Source organism: Lepidochelys kempii, chromosome 2, assembly GCF_965140285.1.
Source record: "Lepidochelys kempii isolate rLepKem1 chromosome 2, rLepKem1.hap1, whole genome shotgun sequence".
NCBI classification, from domain to species: Eukaryota; Metazoa; Chordata; order Testudines; family Cheloniidae; genus Lepidochelys; species Lepidochelys kempii.
In genome coordinates this window covers 67,074,112-67,098,922 of record NC_136381.1, presented here as the reverse complement: position 1 = coordinate 67,098,922, position 24,811 = coordinate 67,074,112, and the positions used below count along the sequence as shown (strand labels likewise).

Below are 24,811 nucleotides of genomic sequence, written 5' to 3'. Positions count from 1 at the left end.
TTCTTATTATAGTTTTCTATACATTTTTACTTTCAGGTACTTAAAATATCTAATGATTGAAATTTCTCTTTCCTATTGCATTCCATTCTTACCTCACAAAATATATATTTGGATCTAAATGGGTAATTCTTTTCTACACTTATTGGCTTTTTCTGTTAACATAGAGTAACAACCAAGCAATGCTACTTCTTTCTTTAAATATGCTCTATTTTGTCTGCTTCTGGGTGGCTAGTCTATACTGCATTGAGTTACATCCCATGCAGCCCTCATGACTTCAGTAAGGTTGTATGAGATGTACGACAGTGAAATTTATCTCATTGTATCTCCACACACCCGTATAATGCAAAATATACTATTTGAACAGATTGAAATATGTAGTAGAGGAAAAGATAACCCTGCAGGACAGATGAAGGCAGAAATTTCTTCTGCTGCTTTTATGACACTTTTTCACATGTATTTCTTGACATTTAAATACACTTGCTTTTATGTTCCTTACATATGTATGTGCAGAGACACTTTCTTAGAATATTGTTTAAAATTAAGCATTTTGTGCATTTATATATTGGAAGAGGTCACTGTTTAACCCTAAAACAAATTCTGAAAAACTTTTAAACCTGAGCCTTAAGAGTTGGTTTCTAGGTAACTCTTAAGTACTGGTATGTAGTAATAAATATGGCCATGCCAACTTTAAGTTTATACAGAAGCAGAAAAGTATGACGCACCAATATTACCTTCCTTGAAAGATGGTAAGTCTCTGATGGTATCTGGGAAGTTGCTATATTTCATATTTTATTTTGTAGTGCTATTGATTATACAAAATATTTAATATATACGTTTCATCAGCAGTGCGTATGGTAACACCCATTGTTTCATGTTCTCTATGTATATAAATCTCCCCACTGTATTTTCCACTGAATGCATCCAATGAAGTGAACTGTAGCTCACGAAAGCTTATGCTCAAATAAATTGGTTAGTCTCTAAGTCACTAGTACTCCTTTTCTCTTTAAAAATCACTGAGAACCCCAAATGTTGGCTCTTTATTTGGGTAAAGCACACAAGTTGTGGTATCTGAGCATCTTCACTTATGATATTGCTATCTCCAAAACAATGTATCTTTCTTTATGAAAATATGTTTTATAGACTAAACAGGTTGACAAAACATACTTAACTGTGGAATCCTGAATTTAAAGTGGCAATTGAAACCATTCCTTAAAACTGGTGGGCCATCCCATTTGTAAAATGGGTGTTGGCTAGATAATTGCCTCTCAATTACAAATGCAAAGTTAACCCATTGATTCTAAAGTTTCAGTGTAGACGAGAATGAATGCTTGATGGAGCAATCAAGTGTGAATGTGAAATGCCAGTGGCCTTCGGCTTGTCAACAATCTGCAGTGTTCCAACACCAGACTCTGTCTTACCACCTTTTCTGCTTCCGTGCTGCTGTGACACAGATGTGTAAAAGGCTTTTATAATACTGTTTATATAATATGCCTAATATTAGTAATTAAATCTGTCCATGGCATGAATCTCATTGCTGTTTTTACAAGCTTTTCATTAAAGTCGTATGATTGTTCCTTTGGACTGCAGTGCTGTTAAATGTGGATAAGATTTATCAAATGAAAACCAGACACATGTCATGTCACAGAAAAGCAATGTCAGCTAATTACTACTGTTCTGAGCTGTATATAGTGATGAACAGTATAAATGGAGAAAAATCACAGGTGGTATTTTAATTTATACTTTATTAAACTTAGTTTTAAAAGTATAAATTTAAGAGTTGTGAATTAATGTGTACATTAATACAGGAACTTTTTAATTTTAGTACTGTTCTGATACTTTGAAAACAAAAGTGATGTAAGTCCAAGGTCAGAGAGGGATTCTGTGGCCATTGGCGCCATCATGCCTTCTATAACTTGACAGATCACTAGTATTAAATGTTTATAATAGAAGCTGTAAGTGGCTTATGTCCTCCAAAGTGATGTGTGAAATATTCACATTCCATTTGATGATTTATACTGTTCTCAGCATTAATGGTTGGTTTGGCTGCTTGCCCCTCACGTGTTTGCCGGCTTCCAGTTTCTTTGAGAAATACAATCAGTTACTCAGATTTAGTTGCTGTTGGCTACTGAACTACACAAGTATTAAACTGGAATTTTTGGTGGTGGTTCAGCTAGAATTGCAACCAAACTGAGATTTGAAACCCAGGGAAAACAACTAGTCTTGATTTCTTATATGCATTTGTGACTTCTCTGAACTAAGGTGCTTCAACGAGCCATTTTTTAAACCAGGGTTTATTTTAGCATATATAGATGAACATTCTCCTTATGGGGTTGGTTCTCTTCCCCTTAGAGTAATGGAGTATGGCATAAGTGAATTATTATTGAATACCTCTGATAAAGTTAGATCTCCCACATGTGAATTGATTTGTGTTTTACATCTAATCACTGTTTTGGGGTTGGAGTTGGAAATTACCAGCTACCTGCTGACTGGAGGACTACACCTAGGGTATAGAGGTGGGCCCTCCAGTGACGTCTAGGGACAAAGACCTGGGAGGAATCCTTTCTCAGAAGCTAAGAGTTGCGGGAACTGAAATTCTCACCAAAGGCTCATTCAAGAACCCTGTTCAGGAGTATATTTCTTCATATTCACCTATGGTTAATAGATGGCTGATCAACATGAAGCCTCTCCTCTAGGTTGCTGGTAGCCTTCTTTCTCTACCCCTGCCCCCATCACTGCCTTACTGAAGGAGGAAAGGAAGATGTGACGTGCCACAGGGCCCTATCAATAGAGCTGGGCAAACAGTGGATTTTTAAAAATTTACTGACAATTCCAAAAACAAAAACAAACAAAAATTAACTTTGAATTGAACCAAAAACATTTTTCAAAAATTTTATGTGAATGGAAAATGAAAAAAAAACCTTGAATTGAAACAAAACCTCTTTGTCACTTATAGTGACAATTCATAGTCATTCATGAATATAATGAATAGCCACTGTGCCTGAGGGAGAAAGAGAATGACCCTTATCCCAGTAGCTAGGGTACTTTCCTGTGGTGTGCGATACCTGTGTTCAAATCCCTCCCCCACATCAGGCAGAGGAAGGAATTGCACCTTGGTCTCTTTTATATCCTAGGTGCGTGCCCTAATCACTAGGCTAAAGCTTAAGGAGATGTGGCCTCTTTGGCTGCTTTGTGGTATAGTCCTCCTTTCAGTTGCTTTTGTCAAAATGCCTGAAAATCAAAATGAACATTTTCAGGTTGAAATGTTTTGCTTCAGTGTTACCAAAACAGTTTGACTTTCTTGGTTCAGTCAAAACTATTAGGTGAACTTGACATGAATTTATGAATAATTTTGGGTTTCAGAGTAAAAGCCGTGTTAGTCTGTATTCGCAAAAAGAAAAGGAGTACTTGTGGCACCTTAGAGACTAACCAATTTATCTGAGCATAAGCTTTCGTGAGCTACATCTGGTGCATCCGATGAAGTGAGCTGTAGCTCAAGAAAGCTTATGCTCAAATAAATTGGTTAGTCTCTAAGGTGCCACAAGTACTCCTTTTTCTTTTTATGAATAATTTTGGTTGACCTGAAGTGTATTTTTTTGCCAAATAAATTTCTCTGAAAAATTATGCCCAGCTCTATTGACAATATTGGTACTTTACTAGATTGTTGTTACAACGTTTACAGAGGGATACTTTATACAGCACATTTAACTCCTTGGTATTCAGTCTGTCATGATCATTTACATTTTAAAAAACATATTTTCCAATATATAATCTTATTTTATTTGCTCTTTGTAATTCTTTGTCCTGGGCATCAAAGTAAAGGTTCTTAACTTGTGCACAATCCTGGTCACTTTGCTCTGAGATCTGGATATCCTTATTATTTAATGTAGCAGATGACTGTCTTCTTTAGCATTTGACATTTTTACCATATTTACCCAGTGACAGCTTGTTAGTAAAGGTTAAAGTTAAAATAAATAAAAACTGCTAATGTATAAATGCAGTCTGGCAAGAACACACACAAACTACGAAATCTAATGTAGACAGTTGAGAATACAGGCAACCAACCAAGTGCCAGATTTTGGTTCTCGTGCTCATGTAGAAGAGCATCATACTGCATGAGCAATCCGTCTGAAATACTGTTGGTCGGTGTGAATGAAGGTATCAGAATCTGGCCCCAGGTGAACAAGTATCAAACTGAAGGATTGTGTGTGTGTGAGAAGCATCTGCTGCAAAAAGTAAATGAACTGCAAACCTTTACATTGGAAAGTGGTTGAACTACTCTGTCTCTCAAACCGGAGAAGAACCTGCTTTTTCAGACACTGGTAATACCCTTGGCCTTCTCTTCCCAACTTCCAGACTCTGTCCTTGCAGTTGCAACTTTCTGTAGCTCCCATAAATTCTTCACTACTTATAGCATGAGAGCAAACGTAAGAAACTCCAGTCGAAAAAGTAATACTTTTGTCACAGTAAATGGAAAAATAAGCATCTTGAGCGTTATCTGTACTTTTAATTGTAGAATCAGTATTATAATGCTATGTTTGAGAGGGAGGACTATATTCACTATAGCTAACACTGCCATCCCCAAAAGAGATCTTTTAAATTGAATTATGTTTATCAAAGTAAGCAAATGATAGTATATGTTCAAACACTCAGTATTTTACTAATTGCTTTCTCCCTTACATGCCCATAGGCAAGGATACAAAATTTTATACATTATATTTGGATATCTTCTGTCTGTTTCTTTTTCCTTGGTAAATAAAATGTTTAGTGTGTGTTCCTGTGTAGTTTGTGAATGGCTTCTAAATCGCTTCCTTACTACATAAATGGTTATATGTTTGTTTTACATACAATATAAGCAGAGCTATTAGGCATTGCAACAGATTATCAAAGGGGACCCCCCAAATGGTAATGGCCAAGTAGAAGTTAAATAAGACAGAGATAAATGATGATGTATTGAAGTGTCCTGTGTGATGCAATCGTTTGACTAGATAATCTGTGAAATTAGTTTTGCCAGCAATAATTCAGACTGCTTTCCTTCATCACGCAACACTGAGTTCCTGCTGGTGCATTAGTTTTGTTGTTTGATAGAGCTATCACAGAAGCTGATACAAACAAATTCAGCCAGATGCCAGGCTCCTCCTGTAGCAATATGTAAATTCAGTGGAATTTAAAAAAAACAAACCCCAAAAGCAAAAAGCAATTGTTAGTAACACATAGCATAGTACAGCAAGGGAAGCAACTTTATTCCCTTCTGCAAGTTGTTTTCTTCATTTTCCATAATCTAAGAAGTTCTCTGTAAGTAAACAATCACCTACCTTTCTAAGATGTGTGTGTGTGTGTGTGTACATACCCATAGAAATAGATACAGTTCACATATATATGAAGTTGGATATGTAGAAAATGATTGCTACTGAAAGACTAGATTTATACCAGCAGCAGTTAGATTTTCCATGGAAGCGTATTAAAAGAAACATATTCTGCACTTTTTTGTTAAAATGTAACCTTACAATGGGTCCACTGTGCATTTCTGCTGGAGTAAGGACTTGTACAATATTTTGCCCAATGTGCTTTTGTAAATAATCGTATGATCACTGCAAGTACTGTTTTTTTGACACACACCACAGCAGTGCATGTTGATCATACAGTGACACCCTGACTACAAAATGCATACTTCCTACATACACTGATTGGTTAATCTGTAATGGATACAAATGCAGAGCTAAATTCTTTATAAGTAAAACGCACTGTTCGGGGAGACCGAGAGAGAGAGAGAACTGAAAATGTGGGTGGGGACCTTATAAGTAATAACAGCCCTGAACCTAGCATCTGGCATGAAGGCTTTCCATAGGAAAGTCCTTCTATAGGAAGTTTAAAACAAACAGCCCCTATAGACTAAGTTCAGGCATAGCTGCAGATTTCAGTCACAATACTTGGATCTTTTAAAAACTGAGTTATTTGCTAACATGAGCTATATTTCCTTAGTAAAGGAATGAAGGAAAACAAAATTAATTAGTTCTGTTTATGGCACTTTTCTAATGAGTATGTATGTGTATATATCTATATTTATCTATAGATCTATAATTTATTTTCAATTGAAGAGAAAGAGTGGAACTTTAATAAAGATCCATAATCCCCTTAATTTCCCCAAATTTTATTTTCAGTTTCAAGCTTTACTTACTAGGGCCATACCTAATGGGGGGGAGGGGGGGAACACGACGACGACACATTTTTACAGTAAGCATGAACAGCTAAGACAGACATATAATAGTAGTAGTGATAATAAATTATTGTTAGAATTTAGAAGGGATTGTTACCACACTAATGCCCTGAGTAGCAGTTTCACTATTTTTCCTGTTGTAATATGTATCCATTCAGAATAGTCAACAATGTATCTGTTTTCATCAGACTTTGCTTTCTATGGGGAATTATAGTATTATAGTAAATCCCTCATTTCGGTTGCTCATAATTTTCTCAAACACTTCTTTTGGGCTAAAATTTATCGTTCCTGGTCTTTATCCAGAGTGTAGTTTTTTGTTTGTTTGTTTTGGCCATTCAGAAGTCATGAACTTCAGAAGTTAAGGTTCCCACAACAACAGTAAACTCTGCCACACTAAAGACATATTAAGCATAAATTGACAACACAGGCAGGTAAAATGCAAGATACTGTATTGCTAAGTTAGCATTCATTGTGGGGAACCAAACTTTTGCATTTCCTGACTTTTGTGTTTCTGAATTTCTGAATCTTGTCATCAGTTTAATGTAGGGTGTGTGTGTGTTTATGAAATAAATTGCCTAACAACAGTCTGGAAGAGAAATTACTGGAATGAGGCAAAATAGCCCCTTAAATTATAAACCCCACCTTCAATGTCTTAAGAATGTCACACCCTTTAAATTCACTGTGACTTCTTAATTCAAAGCTTCTGTTTTGGTTTTGCTGATTTGAGACTAATGCTTTATGGATTTAGAAGAGCAGTGACTCACCTCTCCTGTCTGGAAAAATTTGGAGTATACATTCAGTAGACTGATTCTCTTTGGCATAATGTCCACTGGCAAATAGTACCTTATTTTCAGTTATTTGAAAGTCTGTGGACTCCTACACCTTATCTGCTTTGTTAAATAACTTCTCTCCCTCCAAGGATAGCAGGGTATCCTAGTTTTCTTCAGCTGCGGAAGGCGTTCAAATCTATCTTAGCATAGAGAGTTTGTCACATTTAACAGAATGTAGCTGGAGCCCTCAAGCTATCTAGTTACAGTTAAACAGTAGACTAATATTTCTTTCCTTTCCTTCCATTTTCCTCCAGTGACAGTGAGCACAGGTAGTATTCTATCCTGCTCCTATTAAGTGTCCAGATCAGCTTATCTCTTTAATAGCTACAACCCCTCCAGTGATGTTTGAAAGTTTAGGGAGGTGCTTTTGGAATTGTTAGAACAAGGAATTATTTCAGTCATTCATAAATCCTTCATAATTAACCTGGGCATGTCTTTTTTGTGACCTTAGAGCTGCATTATCTTCACAAACCCCAGCACTTTGATTTCATGCCATACCAGAGAGTGAAAAGAGGGCAGAAAACGTCAAACAAGGAAAACACTACTTTTTCCTATTTGAAACAAATATCCTGAGACTTCTCAGTGACAAGCAGTATAGAGGCTATTGGTATTTTCAAAGAAAGGGGTTATATAGCTAGATGACAATGGCTGTGCAGAGCCTACGCTGGGCTCTTTGGGGTGAAATCTAATATCCTTTATTTAAATAAGAACTATATGTCCTGTGGTTCCAAGTCCTTAAAAGAAAGCGTGCCGCTTTGACAGTTACAAATATATATATTTTAAGATTAATTTAGTTGTCATAGTTTAACGTAGGGATCTGTTTCTCCTATAGAAGTTGACGACATCAGCAGCACCTAATACAGAGAGAGGAGTTGCAGTGTGTACACTGCTTAGCCTCAGTAGCACCTGTCAGCTCTAACGGGAGAAATATAAGGCCCAGAGCTCTAATTTCAGTAGACAAGTAAAGAAGGAAGTTATTTGTAAAGCTGTTACAAAGCTTTTGAAATATCAATGGGTTTATTCACAGAATTTTTTTTATAAATTTTGAGCAAAAATTGTTGCCATTTTTCCTACCAGTTCTACCAATTTGATGCCAATGCTGGAACAGGTTCAGTAGTTACATTTACAAGACACAAGCTGCACACTTCTGGCCAACCATGGGTGGGCTTGCTGGTGCTTGAACTAGCCAGTTTCTGCTGTCCTCCTTCAGTCAACCTGAGGCTCTGGTAGGAAGGCATGTTTCCTCTGCAGATCCCTACAAAGTGGCTCCAGTTTTAAGATGGATGAGTTTTCCACTTTAGTGCATAATTTTAGTGAGATTTTCATTTAAAATGTGTTAATTTTGGTTAACAAAAGAAATGTTTGTATTGAATTGTAAAAGTGTGTTTCTGTTCATCTGCTTATTGTTGATGTTTGTCTTCTCTTATTGCACCAAACAGCAGAACTACAATACCACAGCACCACTATAGTTATGGTAAAATACCTACATAACTATATGGAATATAATCCTAAATAATAGCACCTATGTCATGCCTCATATTTATTTCTTATGATTTATAACCACATATAAAAAGGCATCCATCTGCTATTCTTGGCACCCTTTGACATTGGTTGAAATAAAACAGAAACAAAACCAGCAACTTCTCAGAAAAACTCAAACTAAACTTAATCTCCAATACAACCCAGTAAGTGGGACTTTCTCCACCAGTGTCTGACAACATCAACAATCTCCTCTCTCAAGACCCAGTCTCTTTGGCTGAGTTTATTAGCCAGAAGTGGGAGAATCTCAATAAACAATTCATAGCAGACAAATGTTGTTTCTTTTTCTGTTTACAAATTTTCCAAGGTGATTGTTTATCTCAGATTTATTCATGATACACAGTTACTTCACAAATAATTTCCATAGATAGTTTGAAGTTTGTGAGATTTCAGTGTTTGAAATTCAAGCTATTCTGGTTGGGCACACAAGTGTGTATCCTAACTGGGTGATCATAACTTAGAATCGGGTTTCTAGAGTTAATACTGACCATTACAAATTCAGAATTCTCCTTCCGAAAATTTGCTTAAAAGTAATTATTTTGGCACATGTTTTTGCTTATAAACTTACTTGCTCATACATCTGCAGAAAACCACAAATATTTTACAAATGTAAATGTATTAATTATTGCACAGTATAAATTCAACTCTAATCACAGTTAGAAATAGGGATGCAGTGGTGGCTATGGCTGGAGATGGAACGTTGGAAGGGAAGCACTGAGGCTCTGAAGTGGCATTGAGCATTCTCTCTCTCAGGTGTTTTGCAGGCTGGTTCTTTCTCACATGTCCAGTGTCTACCTGATTGCCATATACAGGGAATTTTTCCCCAGGTCAATTTGGCAATGACCTTTGGGTGTTTTTGCTTTTCTGTACGGTGTGTGGGTTTCCCAGGGTTTATCCAGGATTATCTGGGTATATCTTACTTAATCATTTCCCTGCCTTTGCTGGGGCCTTGAGCATTGGTGTGCCTTGGTCCTGCCTATTGTCTGCCCATTGCACTTAATAGTCTAGTGTCTTTTGGCTGTAATGCCAGAGGGGGGACATGCCACTGCTTCCAGTAGCTGCTTGAGGTAAGTGCAGCCCAGAGCCTGCACCCCTGAACTCCTCCCTTGCCCCAACCCCGTGCCCCAGCCCTGATCCCTCTCCCACACCCTGAACTTCTAATTTCTGGCCCCACCCGAGAGTCTGCACCATCTGTCCCAGCCCTGATCTGCCTCCTGCCCTCCGAACCCCTTGGTCCCAGCCTGGAGCACCCTCCTACACCACAATCCCTCATCCCCAACCCCACCCCAGAGCCCACACCTCCAGCTGGAGCCCTCCCCCCAACATATCCTAACCTCCTGCCCCAGCCTGGAGCCCCTTCCTGCTCCCTGAACTCCTCATTTCTGGCCCCAGCCCAGAGTCCATACCCCCAGCCAGAGCCTTTACACCCTCCCGCACCCAAACCCCAATTTTGTGAGCATTCATGGCCCACCATACAATTTCCATACACAGATGTGGCCCTAGGCCAAAAAGTTTGCCCACCCCGGACTAGATGATCTGGTGGTCGCTTCTGACCTTAAACTCTATGACTCTGTGATTTAGGAATTTAATGTTAAGCAAGAGAGCTTGAGAATTAGGGTCCCTAAATTTCACTGTTACTTATTAAGATGAATGGTTTCAGAGTAACAGCCGTGTTAGTCTGTATTCGCAAAAAGAAAAGGAGTACTTGTGGCACCTTAGAGACTAACCAATTTATTAGAGCATAAGCTTTCGTGAGCTACAGCTCTCTTCCTCAGATGCATATCGTGGAAACTGCAGCAGGCTTTATATATACACAGAGAATATGAAACAATACCTATTCCCACCCCACTGTCCTGCTGGTAATAGCTTATCTAAAGTGATCATCAGGTGGGCCATTTCCAGCACAAATCCAGGTTTTCTCACCCTCCAAACCCCTCCAACGCATTATTAAGGATCTACAACCTATCCTAAAGGATGACCCAACGCTCTCACAAATCTTGGGAGACAGGCCAGTCCTTGCCTACAGACAGCCCCGCAACCTGAAGCAAATACTCACCAACAACCACATACCACACAACAGAACCACTAACCCAGGAACTTATCCTTGCAACAAAGCCCGTTGCCAATTGTGCCCACATATCTATTCAGGGGACACCATCACAGGGCCTAATAACATCAGCCACACTATCAGAGGCTCGTTCACCTGCACATCCACCAATGTGATATATGCCATCATGTGCCAGCAATGCCCCTCTGCCATGTACATTGGTCAAACTGGACAGTCTCTACGTAAAAGAATAAATGGACACAAATCAGATGTCAAGAATTATAACATTCATAAACCAGTCGGAGAACACTTCAATCTCTCTGGTCACGCGATCACAGACATGAAGGTCGCTATCTTAAAACAAAAAAACTTCAAATCCAGACTCCAGAGAGAAACTGCTGAATTGGAATTCATTTGCAAATTGGATACTATTAATTTAGGCTTAAATAGAGACTTGGAGTGGCTAAGTCATTATGCAAGGTAGCCTGTTTCCTCTTGTTTTTTCCTACCCCCCTTCTCCCCCCAGATGTTCTGGTTTAACTTGGATTTTAACTTGAAGAGTGGTCAGTTTGGATGAGCTATTACCAGCAGGAGAGTGAGTTTGTGTGTGTATGGGGGTGGGGGGGATGTGAGAGAACCTGGATTTGTGCAGGAAATAGCCCAACTTGATTGTCATGCACATTGTGTAAAGAGTTGTCACTTTGGATGGGCTATCACCAGCAGGAGAGTGAATTTGTGTGGGGGAGTGGAGGGTGAGAAAACCTGGATTTGTGCTGGAAATGGCCCACCTGATGATCACTTTAGATAAGCTATTACCAGCAGGACAGTGGGGTGGGAATAGGTATTGTTTCATATTCTCTGTGTATATATAAAGCCTGCTGCAGTTTCCATGATATGCATCTGAGGAAGTGAACTGTAGCTCACGAAAGCTTATGCTCTCATAAATTGGTTAGTCTCTAAGGTGCCACAAGTACTCCTTTTCTTTTTATTAAGATGAATAGGGCAGTTAACTGGGGGTGCTGAGCACAGTGCTTGTGAGGGGCCCAGCACCTTCAGTTCCCATTGAAATTAACAGGAGTGAAAGTTGCTTGGCACTTGGCAGGATTTTGTCTTTAGAGGTAATATTTCAGGCTATTTGTCTGAAAACTGAGAAAGACAGTGCTGCACTGATTCACATGCGTAAGGATATCACCATACCCAGAGGAGCTAGAAACATTTTGCATCTTTATTTTAAATAAAAGCAGAAAATATTGGTTATACCAATAGTCTATGAAATATCTTACAACTTCCGTGGTGTGTTTCTAGTGGCCTTTGAGTCTGCGAACTGTAATTCTGGTTTTTGTAATCATAGCACGTGTCCATCCCTAACTGATTTTTCATCATGATTAGGCAGTTGAAAGATTTTAACCAGATTCAGTCACTGTTGAGTTGCTCTGAGTTTGCCCTGTGACCTAGAGGTGAAACGTTCTGTACCCATTAACAGTCTTCTGAACCAACCAATTTCAGTCTCCCAATTTATATTCATAGCAGTAATTCATTTCTTATGTGCTGCATCACATGACCACTAGGAAAGTAACTCATTGCCTTGTACAAAGAACACTCTAGTTCAAGAGTAGGAGGGAGGATGAACACAGATATACATTTAGAAATACTGACTAATTGCTCCCTTGAATGGGAATGCTGACTGCTGGAGAAAATTTAGACCAGCTTTTCATAAGAGATTTTGACACACACAACTTCATACTGAAAAGATGAAAGCGATGGAGTGCACACAAGAAGCATCTTTTAAATTAAGTACTTCACTTTTATGCCAAGTGAGTTAATGGAAAATGTTATGGGTAGACAGAGTCAAACAAAGTTACTGACTTTTATACACATTGTGTGTGTATGCAGTGTAATACATTGCATGTGTATTGTTTGTTTGGTCCCTTTGTGCATATGCTTTATGATAGTATTCAATTAGCTGACCACATACAAATTCTCAAATACTACACACATAAAAATACATTAGAAGTACACTGTTAATATTCGCAAAAAGAAAAGGAGGACTTGTGGCACCTTAGAGACTAACCAATTTATTTGAGCATGAGCTTTCGTGAGCTACAGCTCACTTCATCAGATGTAATATTACAGCTCAAGCACATAAAAGTTAGGGAGTGCCAGAATGAAGGTTGCACCCTCCCTGGGCTGCTCAATCAATCTTAGGGCTTGTCTTCATTACTGGGGTAAGTCGACCTAAGATACACTACTCCAGCTACGTGAATAATGTAGCTGGAGTCAACATAGTGTCTTCACTGCGCTGCATCGACGGGAGATGCTCTCCCACCCACTTACCACTTAATCTTCTTGGGGGGCTGGAGTACCGGGATCAACTGGAGAGCACTCTGCCACCGATTTAGTGAGTCTTCACTAGACCCGCTAAATCAGCGTTGATCTCCCCGTAGTGAAGACCAGCCCTCGGTTCTTCCCAAACCCCCAGCCCATCCCCCCACCAGCTCCTTGTCCGACTCTCTGCCCAGCCAGTCTGAATTCTGCCCCCACACCTTCTCTACTCATTAGATCTGTCTCATCACCTCCTTCCCTTCACCCCATTGATTCCCAGTGTCCTTGCCCAGCCAGTCCCAGTTTCTCTCTCCTCCCCCCCACGCCAGTAGTCCCAGTCTCCTCCCCTGTTCCTCTCTTCTCCTCAGGTTGGGGGAGCATGGGGGCATGATAGTTTCTTGAAAGATGGCCAGAATTTTTAACGTGGGCAAAACAACTTCTATTTCCCTCGTCTTGATCTCTGCAATGGCTGAACCATTTTGGCTGGAATTTTCTAGAAAAGTTCAGACTGAGGCATACATCTGGCATGGAAATTTTAGCCCAAATAGATGAAATTTGGAAAAGGTATAAGTAACTGAAAACAGGATCTTATAGTGGGAAGTGTCAGGTATCCTTAATGATAGATGATGCTACCAGCTTTGCCTGTAATAAGGAATTTTTAAAAACTTGTGATGATGATCTCACAGTTGAAGAAAGGTGTTAAACTTAACTTCAGAATAGTGTCTTTTCTTCTTAGGATCAAATTCTGAATGAGGTCCATAGGATTAAAGCTTCTGCAATAGTAGCAATTTGAAAAAAATGTACAAGATTGTAATTTCATTAAGATAACAATGGGAATTCAGTGCCGAATTGCTCTTTTTGTCTTTTGTATGTTATGCACTATGAGACCATCGTGTCTGGTGGTAATGAAGGTCAAACTAGAATGTAAAGTAGAACTGCCTTTCTAGAGGTTAATCCATGCAACACCACCTTCAAACAAGTAACTTTTATGTATGTTTTGCTTTATAAAGGTAGCTGTTAATTGCACATTAGTCAGGATGGTTAGTAATTAATCTGCCTCCTCCCTCAATTCTGATAAGAGTAGTTTGATGGATAGTCCCACATTTCCTCTCCATACAGAATTATTGTTATTTCATAATAATCCAGGGGTAGTATTTGGGACACTATTAGATGGAAAGGCAGTTACATTCTTCATGAGACTACAGGCCTTAAGAAATTGTGATTCCTGGGGTGAAATTCTGGCCCCTTTGAAATCAATGGTATAACTCCCACTGACTTTATTGGGGCTAAGATTTCACACCACTGCCCTCTCTGGTTCCCAAAGCATCTGTTAATGTAATTTCCAAATGGGGCCAGTGTTTTATTAGGCATACTTATATCTTGAAAGTATATTTTGTTTGCTAAGGATTAGGACCCTCAACATTGACTAGCAGGACTAGTATATTGCAACTGATTTGATGGTTAGCCTAAACCATTGACTCCCTCCTTTCTCCTCATTTTCCACCCACCCTCCTCCTAAGGAGTATCTATATATCTTTTGTTGTCTAACATCTGTTCTCTTTTTGTTTCACCTAATGGTTTTGATATTAAATGTATCTATTTTCAATTCATATCTAAAAATGTGGTTTCTGAGATCTACATCCATCAAGCTAAATATCCTTCACTTTTGCTATATTTCTAGGCATTGCAAGGAATCTTCTGGAATTCCTAGGTGAAGAGAGCTACCTAAAATAGTGAGATGAAAAGGCCCTCATTCCATTTAGAAACTTGAGCCTAAGGATAGTAGTTCAGAGTGGCATAGCTGAGGCTCGGAAATCTTCTATCCAGGTAAGAAATTTATTTTTCAGACTGTGCATTTTAATTTGGAGCTGGCAAAAATTCCTTTTAAAAAGCTGAAAGATACCACCTCAATTTAATGTTCACAAATCTACATCCACTAGGGAGCAGCCTGCTTGAGATCTCCGTAATGTGTTCTGTTTGTAAAGATGCACCAAACTTTAATTGCAGCTTTCATAACTAGTTTCTCATGTGACTGGAAAAATATAGAAACATTATAGTATGTCACTAACAAAAGGGGAAGAGTGAAGTTTCCATATAGAGAATTTCTGTTGACCAGTACAATAATTATTTCTTAGTACCAAATTCATTTTGGCTAATTGCTTGTAAAGGCTAAAGGGTGGAAAATAAATAAGTTGTGTGAACTGCAGTCCTAGAAGTTGTACTTGTTTGGGCTCTTCTGTACTACAGCTGCAAACCTCTCAGGGGACTCTACTAAAACAGTTTTTTGTGTAGCACAGACAGGAATTTCACCATATTTCTGTTCTATATTAATGAGAACTTTGTGGTGGATGGGTGGAACAAACTTACCTGTAGAAATTGGCTGAAAAGCTCTAGGAACAGACGTGGAAGACAAAGAAATCTGTGCAGAACATCAAGATTAAAGGGCTGCAAACTTCAAATTCTTAAAATGACTATTGCATGATAAAATTACTTTTTTGATAGCATGCCTTTTAGATAGGAAATGTCAATTGTTTAAAACTTCCTTTTAGAAAAATTGCAAAGATAAATACTAATAAAACAGCTGAGCAGAAATATATCATTTATATTACAGTAGTGCCCACAAAGTCCTGACCAAGGCTCATTGTGCAGGTACTATATAAACACATTCGAAGACATAGGGTGAAATTCTGGCTCCAAGGAAGTCAGTGATTGATTTCAGTACAGCTGGGATTTCACCCAAGATCCCTGCCCTGAAGGCCCCAAAAGGGTCTTTTAGACAAACCTGAGAGCAACACCTCAAACATACTCCTGCCCTCCTTGCCTCATCCTACTTCTTTCCCTCTCTCTCTCTGCCTGTTGCCCATTCAGATTCAGTTTCAGCCTTGCAGCTGGTTACTGGTAAGCATCAGTTTGGCAGGGTTCAGGGAAGAATGTACACCATGAACAAAACACAAAACTGATTCTTATACAGAGTGCTGTCAAATACGGAAAGTGAAAAAATACCAAACTGAAAAAATATTTTGCCCTCTAGTATTTCAGTTACAGTTACCTTAGGGGATTGCTGGTGTACCTATAGTAAGGACAAAATTTTGAGATGGAAATTTGTAATGTTTGAGTTGGTGGTATCCCTTTCAAATAGTGTATAAAAAGTCAAATTTTACACTATAAGAATAATGAAGTAAAGGCTTCGTGAAAGGTATAGAATAATTCCATAGTGGTTAGTGGATATACTTACAGGAGGTTTTTATGATTCATGTACACAGTTTAAGGTACCATAAGCTATCAATAATTCAGGGAGTGTGTGGGACTGAAACGTGGTCTTGAACGCTATTACTATTTCCAGCAAATCAATTTGTTCCCTTTTTTGGTGGGAAAAGGGGGTGGTATTACTAACTAGAAACACATGACATGAAATGGTTGCCAAATGTTCCAGTGAAAATCAAGGGCACACTTCATAATTATGAAGATGGTGTTTGCCCTAGTTTATTTTCCCTTCACTGATGCAACTGTAACTGTTGCTGTAAATTATATGAATAATTGATCAAGGCAACTTCACGTGTTGCCTCAAGTGATATGCTTATTGCTTTTCAAAACCATACTTCATTCTTTGTACCAAAGCTTTACTCATGTGCTTGTGATTTTTCTGATGTTTCTTTCCCCCCAAAGGGAGTACTGGCTTTTGCTTCAATTTCCTCCGTTATTTAACTGAAAAGTTCAAAAAATGAACATACTTAAAAAAATAGAAAAACATCCATCATCCTGGGAACGGTGCAGTACACACATCTGTTTTCACATAAGCATGAATTGCAAGCTTTACAAATATTAAACATATAGCTCTTGCCACATTCTAGCTAAAGTGTTCCGTAACTTGAGACAGTATTTAAAATGAAAACAAAACTATATAGTTTCTTTACCATACTAATAGAAAACATTTAATTTACCTTCTAAAGTCAACCAAAAGAATGACACAAAGCTGTTGAAACAGATTTATGATGCCTTTTCTCCCATAGAAATCTCAATACAGCCTGAAGGTGCTGTCATGGGAGCTGGCTGAGCTCCAGCTGTGTTCAAAAGTAAACTTCTGTACCACAAACCAAAACTGATTACTTTGATTTCTTTAGTCATCACTTTGTTTCTGAGATATTATGGGGTGGACTTTTATTCGTTGCTTTTTGCTGCTTTGTTTCTACTAAGTATGTACTGAAATTTCAGCCTCTTTATGATTAAAAACCTCCATATTTACGTGACTTCAGCATTTCATGAATCAGAAGTGCTCAAAATATTTAGCCATGATGGAAGTACTGACGAAAGCAATCTCTCTATTTCCACCAACTTCACTTTGATGGAGCTTCACCTTAAAATACATTTGTGCAGAGGAAAAATGCCTTTGTTTTTCATCTGAAATACCAAGCCCTCATTCAAGAGGAGAGTTAAGGGTCAGTATGTCCTTTCTGTTCTGCAGCGATATCTTTAGACATGGGGGAAATAGGCCTTCCTACCCGTCCTTTTTTCTCTCTCTCTTTTTTCCCCCTCCTGCTAAACAAGATCAAATATGGCAGTGCAATTTTTGCTAAATCCAGTTGGTTCCTACAGTAGAGCCATTTATCCTGCAGAAGTAAAGCTAACATAGCAGGTTTTCATATTAAACCAAATTTTGTCTTTGTTTTGAAGACAGTATCTTCTTTAGTGGATTTTTTTAATGGTTCAGACTGAACATTTGAGTAATGGTTTTGTCTTTATTTAGATTGTGGACTGTTGTAGCAGTTACCTGTCTTTTGTTTCAGCATGTTCCATAATTGGACCCTTTTCCTGTTTAAGGTGTGTGGGAAGGGTAGGATCTTCCAGGAAAAAACCCACCCTTGTCATATGTTTGTATAGCACTGTGACAGGGTTGGGTCTCACCAGCGCAGCGCCTCCTGCTGGCTTGTCAGGGAATTAGCTCAGTCCAGTGTAGAGCACCCTCCACTGGTGGTGTCCCATCCATCTCTCGCCCTCCCTTGGTGCCTGGACCTGCGTTGCTCCCTTCTTGCGGCATCCTCTTCAAGACACTGCCCTCCAGGAGTCCCCCTTAGTCCTCTCTCACCCCCTTCCGGGGGGAGAGGTTATCAGCAGTCTTTCACTTCGCCCAGCCGCAGCGGCCAACCACACCCCAAAATCTAACCCCTTGTGCCAGGGGTCTGGTGCAGTCCGCTATCGCCACGTCCAATGGCTGGGTGTATGTGCAAAGGGGAAGGGGGGGACCCCAGCCCACCCTCTACTCTGGGTCCCGACCCAGGGACCCTTTGGCGGCAGCTTTCCTGCCCTTCTTCTCTCCCCTTGTCCACCTCTCTCCCTGGGTCGCTTCCCCTTCACACCTGCCTGGCCCTTCCCTCAGGGCCTGCAGCCTGGCAGATACCGGGCTGGAGTTCCCTTCTGCTCCCCTTGCCTGCCCCGCACTGCCCCGTCCCTGGTGCTAGTCCCCTCACACAGGAGACAGACCTTCACCCTCTGAAGTCCTGGGAGAGACTGACTGCTCCCTTCTTGAGCAGCCTTTATATAGGGCTGAGCCTGGCCCTGATTGGCTGCCTCTTACTCAGCCTCTTATTGGCTCCCTAGCAGGCCTTCTCTGATTGGCCATCCACCCACACAGCCTCTCTGGCCTGCTGAAGCCCCATCTAGTATAGGAGTGGGGCAGCCACCACACTACAAGCACCCATTACAATGGCCCCTGATCCTTCTGTATCCCTGGCTAAAGCCTCCGCTTCGCCTTTGTTCCCTACACATTCCCAGTCCATTGCACCTCCAACCTTTTATGGACTCACAGCAATACAAATTGGAGAGAGTTCAGAGGAGAGAAATAAAAATGATAAAGGGTCTAGAAAACCTGGCCTATGAGGAAGAGTTAAAAAAACTGGACATGTTTAGTCTTGAGAGAAGAAGACTGAGTGGGAACCTGATAACTGTCTTTGAATATGTTAAGTGCTGAAATAAAGAGGATGGTCATCCATTGTTCTCCACATCCACTTAAGGTAGGACAAGAAGTAATGGGCTTAAACTGCAACATGGGTGATTTAGGTTAGATATTAGGAAAAGTGTTTCCAGCTATCAGGATAGTTAACCTTTGGAATAGGCTTCCAAGAGAGATTGTGGAATCCCCATCATTGGAAGTTTTTAAGAAGAGGTTAGAAAAACATCTGTCAGGGATGGTCTAGCTATACTTTGTTCTGCCTCAGTACAAGAGGCTGGACTAGATGACCTATCGAGGTCCTTTCCAGCCCTACCTTTCTGTGATACTAACATTCACCAGAAGGAGTCTAGGACCTAATGTCTCTTGGACCAAGGTTTATCTCTGACAAGCTGTAGCATGTGTTCCAAACTTAAAAATTGCCTTTTTAGCAGAGCTACTAGGTCTACTTTCTAGGCTACTTTTGCTGCAGGTCTCTTCCTTGTCCTAGCCTCTCACTGTGACCCACCAGTCACATGGGACATGGAAGGGGTAAGGAGAAGGGGATATTTGTAGAAAGCGTTATCTGAGAAGTGGCTTCTGCTAGACAGAGAGAACTTTCCTCAGGCTATTAAATGTGACAGATTGGGTCTGGGTGTCTCCTGCGGGGGGGCGCATTGAGGGTTTTGGGGAGGCATCGATTGAGGGTTTTGGGGAGGCATCGAAGAAGCTTAGGTGAATTCTGGCTGGAGATCATAGGTATGCAGAAAGGCTGAGAAGCCAGGAAGGGTCTGGACACCTAAAAAAGATAGATGGTCCGAGGGTTGACAAAAGGTACTGAGGTTTGGTCTACGCTGGTGGGTGGGGATCGAGCTAAGTTACGCAACTTCAGTTATGTGAATAACGTAGCTGAAGTCCACATACTTAGATCTACTTACCGCGGTGTCTTCACTATGGTAAGTCGACAGCTGACACTCCCCTGTTGACTCCGCCTGCGCCTCTCGCTCTGGCGGAGTACCGGAGTCCATGAGAGAGCGCTCAGTGGTCAATCTATTGCGTCTAGACTATCCGCGATAAATCGACCCTCACTGGATTGATGGCCGCTCATCGATCCAGCGGGTAATGTAGAAAAGCCCTGAGTGTGATACTAGAGAGCAGCAGTTCCCTGAAGGATAAGAGTGAAGGAGTCTGAGGGCTTGTCTACACTACCAAGTTTTGTTGACAAAACTTATGTCGACACCCAAAAGTCGAGAAAATAAAAATCGCCAAAGGGTGTTCATACTTGCTCCCTCAGTCGACAGATCATGTCCACATTGGGGACACCACCACCAACAGGGTGAGCAATGCATTGTGTGTATGTATCCCATAGTGCAGTCTTGTGGGAAAGAAGAGCTGATTGCTGCGCATCTTGGGATTCTCTCCAAGTTTTTCCACAGCCCCCTCAGCTGCGGAGAGCAGCATCATGAGTAGCTCTGTGAGCTGAGGCAAAGCAGCACGGCAGTCTGTCCCACTCCTCCTGTGGCAGCAGTCTGCCTGCTGCTATGTTCCTAGTGCAGGGAAGAACAAGAGCAGTCCAGTGATTTGCTCTTTGTTTGTTCCCCAATCGGAGCAGCACACAGATACTTCCCAGAGCTTTGAAAGGGGAGGGGCTCTTGCCTGCAGGGCAGCAGAGATCAAACCACTGAGCAGCGCAATCAGGGAAGGCATTGTGGGATACTGGGGGAAGCCAGTTTTGGCGACAAAACAATCAGCAGTGTCTACACTGGCTCTTTGTCGACAATAAAGCGAGGGGAAAAGACAAAAGTCTCTCATAGGAATGGAAGTTTTTTGTTGCCAAAACTGGGCGTTTTTCACGACAAAAGTCTCATTGTAGTGCGTATGCTCTTGCTGTTTTGTTGCCAAAAGGCAGTTTTTTGGCAACAAAACTTGCCAGTGTAGGCAAGCCCTGAGGAAATAGGGCCTTGGTTCCAGCACGGGCAGGAAAGTGCTATGCTTCAGCACCTCACTGCCTGGGTTATAGGCTGTTTTGACAACAAACCCATTATCTGCCTGTTTCCTTTGACACACACAAAAATAATAATCATGAATATGGTTTTATTCAAACATATAATAAGTATGTTAATTATTGCATTACTTCTTTTGTTTGAAAAGTAGCCTGTGTCAGAACCGAAATTCTCAAGTCTTAAAACTAACCGTTCACTTGTCCAGAGGAAACGGAAGCAAACATTAGACTTGTGGGTTTACATTTCAAAGAGTAATTTGTTAAAAAATGTTTCTAAGTTACTAAACAGATTTACTTCTTGAAAATTCAGTCGCTGCCCTCAGAGTAAGTAATGTAAATTTGGTGTTAAAGTTTTTTTATACATATTATTATTTATTTGCAGTTTTGGGGAGCCTACGATAATAGTGAGATGATTATGATTAGCATAATAATGAAGAATTACAGCACAACAACTGCCAAGCGAGACATCATCTAATGGGATTTTAGTCACCACTAAATGGTAACTGCAAATCGCAGTATAACCTTAATTATCTTCTGCGATGTGTCTATGATGCAGATAAATTGTCTTCCTGCTGACAGCATCACCTAGTCAGAATAACCAATCAGGATTTGTAAAGTTCATACAATCACTATGGGCCTTGCCCCTGTGGCTACTCCTTTGCTAATTCTTGTGGGCGTGCTGCAAGAATTTTCAATAATTTGCCAAACATTCTATAGTGACTCTAAATGTGCAACCTAACAGTATATGTATTGTAAACACAATTTAGAGCTTTGGATACAAGCACCATTTTTTTCAACCCAATATATTTTGTTCCTTTTTCATAAGGTTTATATAATGCAACCAGTTTTGAGTTCAACTATAATTCAGATTCAGTTTCTTTACACCACCTGACATCTGCTTCAGTGATATCTTCTGTCAAATAGGTTTTTAGTCTTAGGTTGACAAGACTTCACAAGTGATAGTTGTGTACTTACTTTTCCCTCTCTCTCCACTGTACATCTGTACTTCACCATGGATTGCTAGTGTTTGATAATGTGGTCCTGACTCTATTCTGATAGTAGTTTTCACTGGATCTCTGAATGTACTTGCTTTGCTCACGTTATTTACACTTCATTTCCATATAATCTGTGAAACTGAACATTCTTTTCAGAGTAGCAGCCGTGTTAGTCTGTATCCGCAAAAAGAACAGGAGGACTTGTGGCACTTTAGAGACTAACAAATTTATTAGAGCATAAGCTTTCACAGGCTATAGCCCACTTCATCGGATGCATAGAACGGAACATATAGTAAGATATATATATATATATATATATATATATACACACACACACAGATAAATTGGAAGTTACTATACAAACTGTGAGAGGCTAATTAGTTAAGATGAGCTATTATCAGCAGGAGAAAAAACTTTTGTAGTGATAATCAAGATGGCCCATTTAGACAGTTGACAAGAAGGTGTGAGGATACTTAACCTGGGGAAATAGATTCAATATGTGTAATGACCCTGCCACTCCCATTGGTACAAAGAAGATTCTTTGTACCAATGCTGCAAGCATTTTTCTGTAGAATACAAGACAGGCTGCAGTTTGAGGGACTGGTGCTTTGGGGTGGGATGCAGAAAGCCTTTCAGAAATAAAGAAATAGAAGTGATGCTCTCAGGCAAGCCAAATTTGGCAAGACACAATTTTTGAGAAGAAAGGCATGAATTATTATGTAGATTATAACATAAAATTAAATGCTCTGGTTGAGGACTGTTTAGCAGTTCCTCAGCTGCAAGTGAACTGAAAATCAGGCTGGCAAAAAGTACAGTCAACAAAATGGCTGTGTCTATAAGCTACTATATGTGAGTGTGTCTCGCCTTCATATTGCTTGAAATTTAGTTGTTCTTGTAGATCAAATATAAATAGATTACCCTTTTTTGTTGTCATCATTGTTCTAGCTATGCCAAACATAGCTGTCACTATTACATTATTTCCTCGCTTTGAAACTTGGGTTTTCACTAATCTAACCTTTAAGATTAATTTTTCCTTGAACTACTACTACATCTGTTTCCAGGTACTTGTATGCATACTTGTTGTTACTCAATCTGAGTAAAATAAGAATAATACATTTCAGGCTTCACCTCAAGGCATTAGTGTAGAACTCTCCTATTTGAGTACTGACCTGTACAGTTGGATAGGTGTGCGTTATTATTTTCAGTTTTCTGTGAATAATTGATGAGGCTGGGCAAATTGACAGGCCCCAGTCTGGTATTGCCTCATTGTACGAGGCGCCACACACACACACACACACACACACACCCCCAAAAGAAAATCTCTGTCCTGTGTGCCCAAAGCAAGCTAATGGCACTTGGTGTACTAGCAAGGTATAGCGAATCTTAGATTTGCTATAAATAAGGATTTATCTTAAAAATAAATAGAATTTTTGGTTTAATTGTGATGTATTAAGGCTTGGAATTCTAGAAATCTGTGCTCAGCTAATTTCTTATAACTTCATCATTTGCAACAGAATGCCTCTGCATATGATAGGAATTGCCATGTTGGATCAAAACCACTGTCCATCTAGCCCAGTATGCTCTCTGCAACAGTGGCTGGTACTGAATGTTTCAGAGCCAGGTGAAAGAACTACACAGTAGACATATGTGAGATAATCTGCCCCTCACAGGAGGTTTCATCCTTCTGTACTTTTAACTTCCCACTTTTAATTTAATTGTCTGACCTCTTATTTTGTGATATGTTATAGATAGAACATAAGATCCGTGATGTACCTTCTGTACATCATTCATCATTTTTTGTATTTTTTATCATGTCCCCTCCATTTGTCTCCTTTCTAAGGTAAATAATCCCACTCATTTCAATCTTTTTGGATGTGAAAGTTTTTCCATGTCTTTAATCATTCTAGTTACCCTTCTCTGAACCCCCTGTAGTTTAAAAAGTATTACTATAATTTGTTTTCCCTTCTCAACTAAAATTTACTTTTTTCAAAAAGAAAGCAAAACCTCATAGACCAAAGCAAAAACAGATTTGCTAAATTTCAAGAGTATGGCTATTTTTTAATAATAGGGAACAGTCTTAATTTTCTTAAAACTTGTAACATTAGCGAGGAAGGTATATTAACATATATAAGTAGATGTTTGTGGACAAATTGGACAGAGTCCAGTGGGGGGGGGGGGGCAACAAAAATGATTAGGGGGCTGGGGCACAAGACTTACAAGGAGAGGCTGAGGGAACTGGGGTTATTTAGTCTGCAGAAGAGAAGAGTGAGGGGGGATTTGATAGCAGCCTTCAATTACCTGAAGGGGGGTTCCAAAGAGGATGGAGCTAGGCTGTTCTCCGTGGTGGCAGATGACAGAACAAGAAGCAATGGTCTCAAGTTGCGGTGTGGGAGGTCTAGGTTGGCTATTCGGAAACACTGTTTCACCAGGAGGGTGGTGAAGCACTGGAATGGGTTACCTAGGGAGGTGATAGAATCTCCATCCTTAGAGGTTTTTAAGGCCCGGCTTGAGAAAGCCTTGGCTAGGATGATTTAGTTGGTGTTGGTCCTGCTTTGAGGAGGGGATTGGACTAGATGACCTCCTGAGGTCTCTTTCAACCCTAATATTCTATGATTCTGTGTTTAATATTAAATACATTTGTTTTGAAAACACAGAGTAGGCAAGTTGTAAAGACCCAATGAATTCTGCTTTTAAAAGAGTCCTTAGTGTTGATATTAAAATACTTCTTCCCTTGAGGGACTCTGAGCTTTTTATGTAGAGCAAATAATAACCTATTTATTTTGACTTGGGGAATCCAGTATGCTCCAGAAGGTAGAGCACTGAACTGTGAGTGGAGACCACTCCTACCTCTGCCACAGTCTTGCCATGTGCCCTTGGACAGATCAGTTAGCCTTTCTCCCTCAGTTTCACCATCTGTAAAATGTGGATAATTCCTACAC

General features: G+C 39.9%; 1 protein-coding gene across 5 annotated transcripts in view; it reads left to right on the top strand.

The window, feature by feature from the left end:
* Window positions 1-24,811, top strand: part of FAM110B (family with sequence similarity 110 member B) — a 457,749-nt gene that overhangs the window by 321,918 nt on the left and 111,020 nt on the right. For 4 of the 5 annotated variants that reach the window (XM_073331097.2, XM_073331096.2, XM_073331095.2 and 1 more), the window contains one exon: window positions 14,634-14,779. The exons of the other annotated variant lie outside the window; for it this stretch is intronic. The gene's annotated coding sequence lies outside the window, so the exon portion shown is untranslated. The remainder of the gene's footprint in view (window positions 1-14,633; window positions 14,780-24,811) is intronic. 5 annotated transcript variants of the gene reach the window in all.